Raw genomic sequence first — 11,810 nt, forward strand, 5'->3', positions numbered from 1 at the left:
GAGTTGCTATCTGTAGATACCGTCTGTAGAGGTGCTATCTGTATATACCGTCTGTAGAGGTGCTATGTGTAGATACCGTCTGTAGAGGTGCTATCTGTAGATACCATCTGTAGAGGTGCTACCAGTAGAGGTGCTATCTGTAGGTACCGTCTGTAGAGGTGCTATCTTTAGATACCGTCTGTAGAGGTGCTATCTGTAGATACCGTCTGTAGAGGTGCTATCTGTAGATACCGTCTGTAGAGGTGCTATCTGTAGATACCGTCTGTAGAGGTGCTACCAGTAGAGGTGCTATCTATAGATACCGTCTGTAGAGGTGCTATCTGTAGATACCGTCTGTAGAGGTGCTATCTGTAGAGGTGCTATCTGTAGATACCGTCTGTAGAGGTGCTATCTGTAGATACCATCTGTAGAGGTGCTATCTGTAGATACCGTCTGTAGAGGTGCTATCTGTAGATACCATCTGTAGAGGTGCTATCTGTAGGTACCGTCTGTAGAGGTGCTATCTGTAGATACCATCTGTAGAGGTGCTATCTGTAGATACCATCTGTAGAGGTGCTATCTGTAGATACTGTCTGTAGAGGTGCTATCTGTAGGTACCGTCTGTAGAGGTGCTATCTGTAGGTACCGTCTGTAGAGGTGCTACCAGTAGAGGTGCTATCTGTAGGTACCGTCTGTAGAGGTGCTATCTGTAGGTACCATCTGTAGAGGTGCTATCTGTAGATACCATCTGTAGAGGTGCTATCTGTAGAGGTGCTATCTGTAGATACCGTCTGTAGAGGTGCTACCAGTAGAGGTGCTATCTGTACATACCGTCTGTAGAGGTGCTATCTGTAGATACCGTCTGTAGAGGTGCTATCTGTAGAGGTGCTACCAGTAGAGGTGCTATCTGTAGGTACCGTCTGTAGAGGTGCTATCTGTAGATACCATCTGTAGAGGTGCTATCTGTAGATACCGTCTGTAGAGGTGCTATCTGTAGATACCGTCTGTAGAGGTGCTATCTGTATATACCATCTGTAGAGGTGCTACCAGTAGAGGTGCTATCTGTAGATACCGTCTGTAGAGGTGCTATCTGTAGGTACCGTCTGCAGAGGTGCTATCTGTAGGTACCATCTGTAGAGGTGCTATCTGTATATACCGTCTGTAGAGGTGCTATCTGTATATACCGTCTGTAGAGGTGCTATCTGTAGATACCGTCTGTAGAGGTGCTACCAGTAGAGGTGCTATCTGTAGATACCGTCTGTAGAGGTGCTATCTGTAGATACCGTCTGTAGAGGTGCTATCTGTAGAGGTGCTACCAGTAGAGGTGCTATCTGTAGGTACCGTCTGTAGAGGTGCTATCTGTAGGTACCGTCTGTAGAGGTGCTATCTGTAGATACCATCTGTAGAGGTGCTATCTGTAGATACCGTCTGTAGAGGTGCTACCAGTAGAGGTGCTATCTGTAGATACCGTCTGTAGAGGTGCTATCTGTAGGTACCGTCTGCAGAGGTGCTATCTGTAGGTACCATCTGTAGAGGTGCTATCTGTAGGTACCGTCTGTAGAGGTGCTACCAGTAGAGGTGCTATCTGTAGGTACCGTCTGTAGAGGTGCTATCTGTAGGTACCATCTGTAGAGGTGCTATCTGTAGATACCATCTGTAGAGGTGCTATCTGTAGAGGTGCTATCTGTAGATACTGTCTGTAGAGGTGCTACCAGTAGAGGTGCTATCTGTAGATACTGTCTGTAGAGGTGCTATCTGTAGATACCGTCTGTAGAGGTGCTATCTGTAGAGGTGCTACCAGTAGAGGTGCTATCTGTAGGTACCGTCTGTAGAGGTGCTATCTGTAGATACCATCTGTAGAGGTGCTATCTGTAGATACCGTCTGTAGAGGTGCTATCTGTAGATACCGTCTGTAGAGGTGCTATCTGTAGATACCATCTGTAGAGGTGCTACCAGTAGAGGTGCTATCTGTAGATACCGTCTGTAGAGGTGCTATCTGTAGGTACCGTCTGCAGAGGTGCTATCTGTAGGTACCATCTGTAGAGGTGCTATCTGTATATACCGTCTGTAGAGGTGCTATCTGTATATACCGTCTGTAGAGGTGCTATCTGTAGATACCGTCTGTAGAGGTGCTACCAGTAGAGGTGCTATCTGTAGATACCGTCTGTAGAGGTGCTATCTGTAGATACCGTCTGTAGAGGTGCTATCTGTAGAGGTGCTACCAGTAGAGGTGCTATCTGTAGGTACCGTCTGTAGAGGTGCTATCTGTAGGTACCGTCTGTAGAGGTGCTATCTGTAGATACCATCTGTAGAGGTGCTATCTGTAGATACCGTCTGTAGAGGTGCTACCAGTAGAGGTGCTATCTGTAGATACCGTCTGTAGAGGTGCTATCTGTAGGTACCGTCTGCAGAGGTGCTATCTGTAGGTACCATCTGTAGAGGTGCTATCTGTAGGTACCGTCTGTAGAGGTGCTACCAGTAGAGGTGCTATCTGTAGGTACCGTCTGTAGAGGTGCTATCTGTAGGTACCATCTGTAGAGGTGCTATCTGTAGATACCATCTGTAGAGGTGCTATCTGTAGAGGTGCTATCTGTAGATACCGTCTGTAGAGGTGCTACCAGTAGAGGTGCTATCTGTAGATACCGTCTGTAGAGGTGCTATCTGTAGATACCGTCTGTAGAGGTGCTATCTGTAGAGGTGCTACCAGTAGAGGTGCTATCTGTAGGTACCGTCTGTAGAGGTGCTATCTGTAGATACCATCTGTAGAGGTGCTATCTGTAGATACCGTCTGTAGAGGTGCTATCTGTAGATACCGTCTGTAGAGGTGCTATCTGTAGATACCATCTGTAGAGGTGCTACCAGTAGAGGTGCTATCTGTAGATACCGTCTGTAGAGGTGCTATCTGTAGAGGTGCTATCTGTAGATACCGTCTGTAGAGGTGCTATCTGTAGATACCATCTGTAGAGGTGCTATCTGTAGATACCGTCTGTAGAGGTGCTATCTGTAGATACCATCTGTAGAGGTGCTATCTGTAGGTACCGTCTGTAGAGTTGCTATCTGTAGATACCATCTGTAGAGGTGCTATCTGTAGATACCATCTGGAGAGGTGCTATCTGTAGATACTGTCTGTAGAGGTGCTATCTGTAGGTACCGTCTGTAGAGGTGCTATCTGTAGGTACCGTCTGTAGAGGTGCTACCAGTAGAGGTGCTATCTGTAGGTACCGTCTGTAGAGGTGCTATCTGTAGGTACCATCTGTAGAGGTGCTATCTGTAGATACCATCTGTAGAGGTGCTATCTGTAGAGGTGCTATCTGTAGATACCGTCTGTAGAGGTGCTACCAGTAGAGGTGCTATCTGTAGATACCGTCTGTAGAGGTGCTATCTGTAGGTACCGTCTGCAGAGGTGCTATCTGTAGGTACCATCTGTAGAGGTGCTATCTGTATATACCGTCTGTAGAGGTGCTATCTGTATATACCGTCTGTAGAGGTGCTATCTGTAGATACCGTCTGTAGAGGTGCTACCAGTAGAGGTGCTATCTGTAGATACCGTCTGTAGAGGTGCTATCTGTAGATACCGTCTGTAGAGGTGCTATCTGTAGAGGTGCTACCAGTAGAGGTGCTATCTGTAGGTACCGTCTGTAGAGGTGCTATCTGTAGGTACCGTCTGTAGAGGTGCTATCTGTAGATACCATCTGTAGAGGTGCTATCTGTAGATACCGTCTGTAGAGGTGCTACCAGTAGAGGTGCTATCTGTAGATACCGTCTGTAGAGGTGCTATCTGTAGGTACCGTCTGCAGAGGTGCTATCTGTAGGTACCATCTGTAGAGGTGCTATCTGTAGGTACCGTCTGTAGAGGTGCTACCAGTAGAGGTGCTATCTGTAGGTACCGTCTGTAGAGGTGCTATCTGTAGGTACCATCTGTAGAGGTGCTATCTGTAGATACCATCTGTAGAGGTGCTATCTGTAGAGGTGCTATCTGTAGATACCGTCTGTAGAGGTGCTACCAGTAGAGGTGCTATCTGTAGATACCGTCTGTAGAGGTGCTATCTGTAGATACCATCTGTAGAGGTGCTATCTGTAGATACCGTCTGTAGAGGTGCTATCTGTAGATACCGTCTGTAGAGGTGCTATCTGTAGATACCATCTGTAGAGGTGCTACCAGTAGAGGTGCTATCTGTAGATACCGTCTGTAGAGGTGCTATCTGTAGAGGTGCTATCTGTAGATACCGTCTGTAGAGGTGCTATCTGTAGATACCATCTGTAGAGGTGCTATCTGTAGATACCGTCTGTAGAGGTGCTATCTGTAGATACCATCTGTAGAGGTGCTATCTGTAGGTACCGTCTGTAGAGTAGCTATCTGTAGATACCATCTGTAGAGGTGCTATCTGTAGATACCATCTGGAGAGGTGCTATCTGTAGATACTGTCTGTAGAGGTGCTATCTGTAGGTACCGTCTGTAGAGGTGCTATCTGTAGGTACCGTCTGTAGAGGTGCTACCAGTAGAGGTGCTATCTGTAGGTACCGTCTGTAGAGGTGCTATCTGTAGGTACCATCTGTAGAGGTGCTATCTGTAGATACCATCTGTAGAGGTGCTATCTGTAGAGGTGCTATCTGTAGATACCGTCTGTAGAGGTGCTACCAGTAGAGGTGCTATCTGTAGATACCGTCTGTAGAGGTGCTATCTGTAGATACCGTCTGTAGAGGTGCTATCTGTAGAGGTGCTACCAGTAGAGGTGCTATCTGTAGGTACCGTCTGTAGAGGTGCTATCTGTAGATACCATCTGTAGAGGTGCTATCTGTAGATACCGTCTGTAGAGGTGCTATCTGTAGATACCGTCTGTAGAGGTGCTATCTGTAGATACCATCTGTAGAGGTGCTACCAGTAGAGGTGCTATCTGTAGATACCGTCTGTAGAGGTGCTATCTGTAGGTACCGTCTGCAGAGGTGCTATCTGTAGGTACCATCTGTAGAGGTGCTATCAGTATATACCGTCTGTAGAGGTGCTATCTGTATATACCGTCTGTAGAGGTGCTATCTGTAGATACCGTCTGTAGAGGTGCTACCAGTAGAGGTGCTATCTGTAGATACCGTCTGTAGAGGTGCTATCTGTAGATACCGTCTGTAGAGGTGCTATCTGTAGAGGTGCTACCAGTAGAGGTGCTATCTGTAGGTACCGTCTGTAGAGGTGCTATCTGTAGGTACCGTCTGTAGAGGTGCTATCTGTAGATACCATCTGTAGAGGTGCTATCTGTAGATACCGTCTGTAGAGGTGCTACCAGTAGAGGTGCTATCTGTAGATACCGTCTGTAGAGGTGCTATCTGTAGGTACCGTCTGCAGAGGTGCTATCTGTAGGTACCATCTGTAGAGGTGCTATCTGTAGGTACCGTCTGTAGAGGTGCTACCAGTAGAGGTGCTATCTGTAGGTACCGTCTGTAGAGGTGCTATCTGTAGGTACCATCTGTAGAGGTGCTATCTGTAGATACCATCTGTAGAGGTGCTATCTGTAGAGGTGCTATCTGTAGATACCGTCTGTAGAGGTGCTACCAGTAGAGGTGCTATCTGTAGATACCGTCTGTAGAGGTGCTATCTGTAGATACCGTCTGTAGAGGTGCTATCTGTAGAGGTGCTACCAGTAGAGGTGCTATCTGTAGGTACCGTCTGTAGAGGTGCTATCTGTAGATACCATCTGTAGAGGTGCTATCTGTAGATACCGTCTGTAGAGGTGCTATCTGTAGATACCGTCTGTAGAGGTGCTATCTGTAGATACCATCTGTAGAGGTGCTACCAGTAGAGGTGCTATCTGTAGATACCGTCTGTAGAGGTGCTATCTGTAGGTACCGTCTGCAGAGGTGCTATCTGTAGGTACCATCTGTAGAGGTGCTATCTGTATATACCGTCTGTAGAGGTGCTATCTGTATATACCGTCTGTAGAGGTGCTATCTGTAGATACCGTCTGTAGAGGTGCTACCAGTAGAGGTGCTATCTGTAGATACCGTCTGTAGAGGTGCTATCTGTAGATACCGTCTGTAGAGGTGCTATCTGTAGAGGTGCTACCAGTAGAGGTGCTATCTGTAGGTACCGTCTGTAGAGGTGCTATCTGTAGGTACCGTCTGTAGAGGTGCTATCTGTAGATACCATCTGTAGAGGTGCTATCTGTAGATACCGTCTGTAGAGGTGCTACCAGTAGAGGTGCTATCTGTAGATACCGTCTGTAGAGGTGCTATCTGTAGGTACCGTCTGCAGAGGTGCTATCTGTAGGTACCATCTGTAGAGGTGCTATCTGTAGGTACCGTCTGTAGAGGTGCTACCAGTAGAGGTGCTATCTGTAGGTACCGTCTGTAGAGGTGCTATCTGTAGGTACCATCTGTAGAGGTGCTATCTGTAGATACCATCTGTAGAGGTGCTATCTGTAGAGGTGCTATCTGTAGATACCGTCTGTAGAGGTGCTACCAGTAGAGGTGCTATCTGTAGATACCGTCTGTAGAGGTGCTATCTGTAGATACCGTCTGTAGAGGTGCTATCTGTAGAGGTGCTACCAGTAGAGGTGCTATCTGTAGGTACCGTCTGTAGAGGTGCTATCTGTAGATACCATCTGTAGAGGTGCTATCTGTAGATACCGTCTGTAGAGGTGCTATCTGTAGATACCGTCTGTAGAGGTGCTATCTGTAGATACCATCTGTAGAGGTGCTACCAGTAGAGGTGCTATCTGTAGATACCGTCTGTAGAGGTGCTATCTGTAGGTACCGTCTGCAGAGCTGCTATCTGTAGGTACCATCTGTAGAGGTGCTATCTGTATATACCGTCTGTAGAGGTGCTATCTGTATATACCGTCTGTAGAGGTGCTATCTGTAGGTACCGTCTGTAGAGGTGCTATCTGTAGATACCGTCTGTAGAGGTGCTATCTGTAGGTACCGTCTGTAGAGGTGCTATCTGTAGATACCGTCTGTAGAGGTGCTACCAGTAGAGGTGCTATCTGTAGGTACTGTCTGTAGAGGTGCTATCTGTAGATACCGTCTGTAGAGGTGCTACCAGTAGAGGTGCTATCTGTAGATACCGTCTGTAGAGGTGCTACCAGTAGAGGTGCTATCTGTAGATACCGTCTGTAGAGGTGCTATCTGTAGATACCGTCTGTAGAGGTGCTATCTGTAGATACCGTCTGTAGAGGTGCTACCAGTAGAGGTGCTATCTGTAGATACCGTCTGTAGAGGTGCTATCTGTAGATACCGTCTGTAGAGGTGCTATCTGTAGATACCGTCTGTAGAGGTGCTATCTGTAGATACCATCTGTAGAGGTGCTATCTGTAGATACTGTCTGTAGAGGTGCTATCTGTAGAGGTGCTATCTGTAGGTACCGTCTGTAGAGGTGCTATCTGTAGATACCGTCTGTAGAGGTGCTACCAGTAGAGGTGCTATCTGTAGATACCGTCTGTAGAGGTGCTATCTGTAGATACCGTCTGTAGAGGTGCTATCTGTAGATACCGTCTGTAGAGGTGCTACCAGTAGAGGTGCTATCTGTAGATACCGTCTGTAGAGGTGCTACCAGTAGAGGTGCTATCTGTAGATACCGTCTGTAGAGGTGCTATCTGTAGATACCGTCTGTAGAGGTGTTATCTGTAGATACCGTCTGTAGAGGTGCTATCTGTAGATACCATCTGTAGAGGTGCTACCAGTAGAGGTGCTATCTGTAGATACCGTCTGTAGAGGTGCTATCTGTAGGTACCGTCTGTAGAGGTGCTATCTGTAGATACCATCTGTAGAGGTGCTATCTTTATCAGCATCATAAAAGCTGATGGTATTTCAACCACATAGGCCTAAAATATGCACCCAAGCCGAACTGAAACCTTATCAGAAACATGTTGGGTCGTTTTAACAGCTTACTATTTCCATACAAGCCGTCAAACTGATGTCATTTGGAAATGTTGGACAGAAAATCGTACCCTTTATTTTTTACAGCCTAGTTAGGCATTGTTACTGCATTTCCTCCCCGGTCCCTAAACTTCTTAGCACCACGAAAGAAGCAGAGATCACAGAGAAAACTTTATTGATGTCAACTCGATTGAAGCAATCATTCTATTGATTTATGACATCATTCTGGTGATCAAGAGTTTATTTAGTCTTCTGGGGCAACATATAATGACAGAAGAGAAGCTGCATGTACAGTTGAAGTCGGATGTTTACATACACCTTAGCCAAATACATTTAAATTCAGTTTTTCACAATTCCTGACATTTAATCCTAGTAAAAATTCCCTGTCTTAGGTCAGTTAGGATCACCACTTTATTTTAAGAATGTGAAATGTCAGAACAATAGTAGAGAGAATGATTTATTTCAGCTTTTATTTCTTTCATCACATTCCCAGTGGGTCAGACGTTTACATACACTCAATTAGTATTTGGTAGCATTGCCTTTAAATTGTTTAACTTGGGTCAAACATTTTGTGTAGCCTTCCACAAGCTTCCCACAATAAGTTGGGTGAATTTTGGCCCACTCCTCCTGACAGAGCTGGTGTAACTGAGTCAGGTTTGTAGGCCTCCTTGCTCGCACAGGCTTTTTCAATTCTGCCCACACATTTTCTATAGGATTGAGGTCAGGGCTTTGTGATGGCCACTCCAATACCTTGACTTTGTTGTCCTTAAGCCATTTTGCCACAACTTTGGAAGTATGCTTGGGGTCATTGTCCAATTGGAAGACCCATTTGCGACCAAGCTTTAACTTCCTGACTGATGTCTTGAGATGTTGCTTCAATATATCCACATAATTTTCCTTCCTCATGATGCCATCTATTTTGTGAAGTGCACCAGTCCCTCCTGCAGCAAAGCACCCCAACAGCATGATGCTGCCACACCCGTGCTTCACGGTTGGGATGGTGTTCTTCGGCTTGCAAGCGTCCCCCTTTTTCCTCCAAACATAACGATGGTCATTATGGCCAAACAGTTCTATTTTTGTTTCATCAGACCAGAGGACATTTCTCCAAAAAGTACGATCTTTGTCCCCATGTGCAGTTGCAAACCGTAGTCTGGCTTTTTTATGGCAGTTTTGGAGCAGTGGCTTCTTCCTTGCTGAGCGGCCTTTGAGGTTATGTCGATATAGGACTCGTTTTACTGTGGATATAGATACTTTTGTATCTGTTTTCTCCAGCATCTTCACAAGATCCTTTGCTGTTGTTCTGGGATTGATTTGCACTTTTCGCACCAAAGTACGTTAATCTCTAGGAGACAGAATGCGTCTCCTTCCTGAGCGGTATGACGGCTGCGTGGTCCCATGGTGTTTATACTTGCGTACTATTGTTTGTACAGATGAACGTGGTACCTTCAAGCGTTTGGAAATTGCTCCCAAGGATGAACCAGACTTGTGGAGGTCTACAATTATTTTTCTGAGGTCTTTCTGATTTCTTTTGATTTTCGCATGATGTCAAGCAAAGAGGCACTGGGTTTGAAGGTAAGCCTTGAAATACATCCACAGGTACACCTCCAATTGACTCAAATGATGTCAATTATCCTATCAGAAGCTTCTAAAGCCATGACATCATTTTCTGGAATTTCCCAAACTGTTTAAAGGCACAGTCAACTTAGTGTATGTAAACTTCTGACACACTGGAATTGTGATACAGTGAATTATAAGTGAAATAATCTGTCTGTAAACAATTGTTGAAAAAATTACTTGTGTCATGCACAAAACTATAGTTTGTTAACAAGAAATGCGTGGGGTGGTTGAAAAACTAGTTTTAATGACTCCAACCTAAGTGTATGTAAACTTCCGACTTCAACTGTATCTAATTATAGACAAGTAGATTAACAAATAGCCTACCATTATGTTGGAAATTATAAGCAGAAATATATCTAAATCAGGACCAAAATATCCTGCACCCCCTGTCAAAAAATCATTCTGCCATCTCTGACTAGCTTACAGTGCATTTTCTATATTAGCGGGTTAGGGTCCGACACACACACCACTCACGACATACGCTGCTTCTACTGTCTATTATCTATCCTGTTGTCTAGTCCCTTTACCCCTACCTACAGTATACTGCTGCTACTGTCTATTATCTATCCTGTTGCCTAGTCACTTTACCCCTACCTACAGTATACTGCTGCTACTGTCTATTATCTATCCTGTTGTCTAGTCACTTTACCCCTACCTACAGTATACTGCTGCTACTGTCTATTATCTATCCTGGTGTCTAGTCACTTTACCCCTACCTACAGTATACTGCTGCTACTGTCTATTATCTATCCTGTTGTCTAGTCACTTTACCCCTACCTACAGTATACTGCTGCTACTGTCTATTATCTATCCTGTTGTCTAGTCACTTTACCCCTACCTACAGTATACTGCTGCTACTGTCTATTATCTATCCTGTTGTCTAGTCACTTTACCCCTACCTACAGTATACTGCTGCTACTGTCTATTATCTATCCTGTTGTCTAGTCACTTTACCCCTACCTACAGTATACTGCTGCTACTGTCTATTATCTATCCTGTTGTCTAGTCACTTTACCCCTACCTACACTATACTGCTGCTACTGTCTATTATCTATCAAGTTGTCTAGTCACTTTACCCCTACCTACAGCATACTGCTGCTACTGTCTATTATCTATCCTGTTGTCTAGTCACTTTACCCCTACCTACAGTATACTGCTGCTACTGTCTATTATCTATCCTGTTGTCTAGTCACTTTACCCCTACCTACAGTATACTGCTGCTACTGTCTATTATCTATCCTGTTGTCTAGTCACTTTACCCCTACCTACAGTATACTGCTGCTACTGTTTATTATCTATCCTGTTGCCTAGTCACTTTACCCCTACCTACAGTATACTGCTGCTACTGTCTATTATCTATCCTGTTGTCTAGTCACTTTACCCCTACCTACAGTATACTGCTGCTACTGTCTATTATCTATCCTGTTGCCTAGTCACTTTACCCCTACCTACAGCATACTGCTGCTACTGTCTATTATCTATCCTGTTGTCTAGTCACTTTACCCCTACCTACAGTATACTGCTGCTACTGTCTATTATCTATCCTGTTGTCTAGTCCCTTTACCCCTACCTACAGTATACTGCTGCTACTGTCTATTATCTATCCTGTTGCCTAGTCACTTTACCCCTACCTACAGTATACTGCTGCTACTGTCTATTATCTATCATGTTGTCTAGTCACTTTACCCCTACCTAAATGTAGAACCCTGCGTGGAAAGGGTTCTACCTGGAACCAAATAGGGTTTTTCAAATGGTTCTCCTATGGGGAGAGCCGAAGAAACATTTTAGGTTCTAGATAGCACCTATATATAGGTGTTATTTTCTACTCCCTGTATATAGCCATGTTATTTTCTACTCCCTGTATATAGCCATGTTATGTTCTACTTCCTGTATATAGCCATGTTATTTTCTACTTCCTGTATATAGCCATGTTATTTTCTACTCCCTGTATATAGGCATGTTATTTTCTACTTCCTGTATATAGCCATGTTATTTTCTACTCCCTGTATATAGCCATGTTATTTTCTACTCTCTGTATATAGCCATGTTATTTTCTACTTCCTGTATATAGCCATGTTATTTTCTACTACCTGTATATAGCCATGTTATTTTCTACTTCCTGTATATAGCCATGTTATTTTCTACTCCCTGTATATAGCCATGTTATTTTCTACTTCCTGTATATAGCCATGTTATTTTCTACTTCCTGTATATAGCCATGTTATTTTCTACTCCCTGTATATAACCATGTTATTTTCTACTCCCTGTATATAGCCATGTTATTTTCTACTCCCTGTATATAACCATGTTATTTTCTACTCCCTGTATATAGCCATGTTATTTTCTAC

This window comes from Coregonus lavaretus (genome assembly GCF_964263955.1).
Source record: "Coregonus lavaretus genome assembly, contig: HAP1_SCAFFOLD_3367, whole genome shotgun sequence".
Lineage (NCBI taxonomy): Eukaryota > Metazoa > Chordata > Actinopteri > Salmoniformes > Salmonidae > Coregonus > Coregonus lavaretus.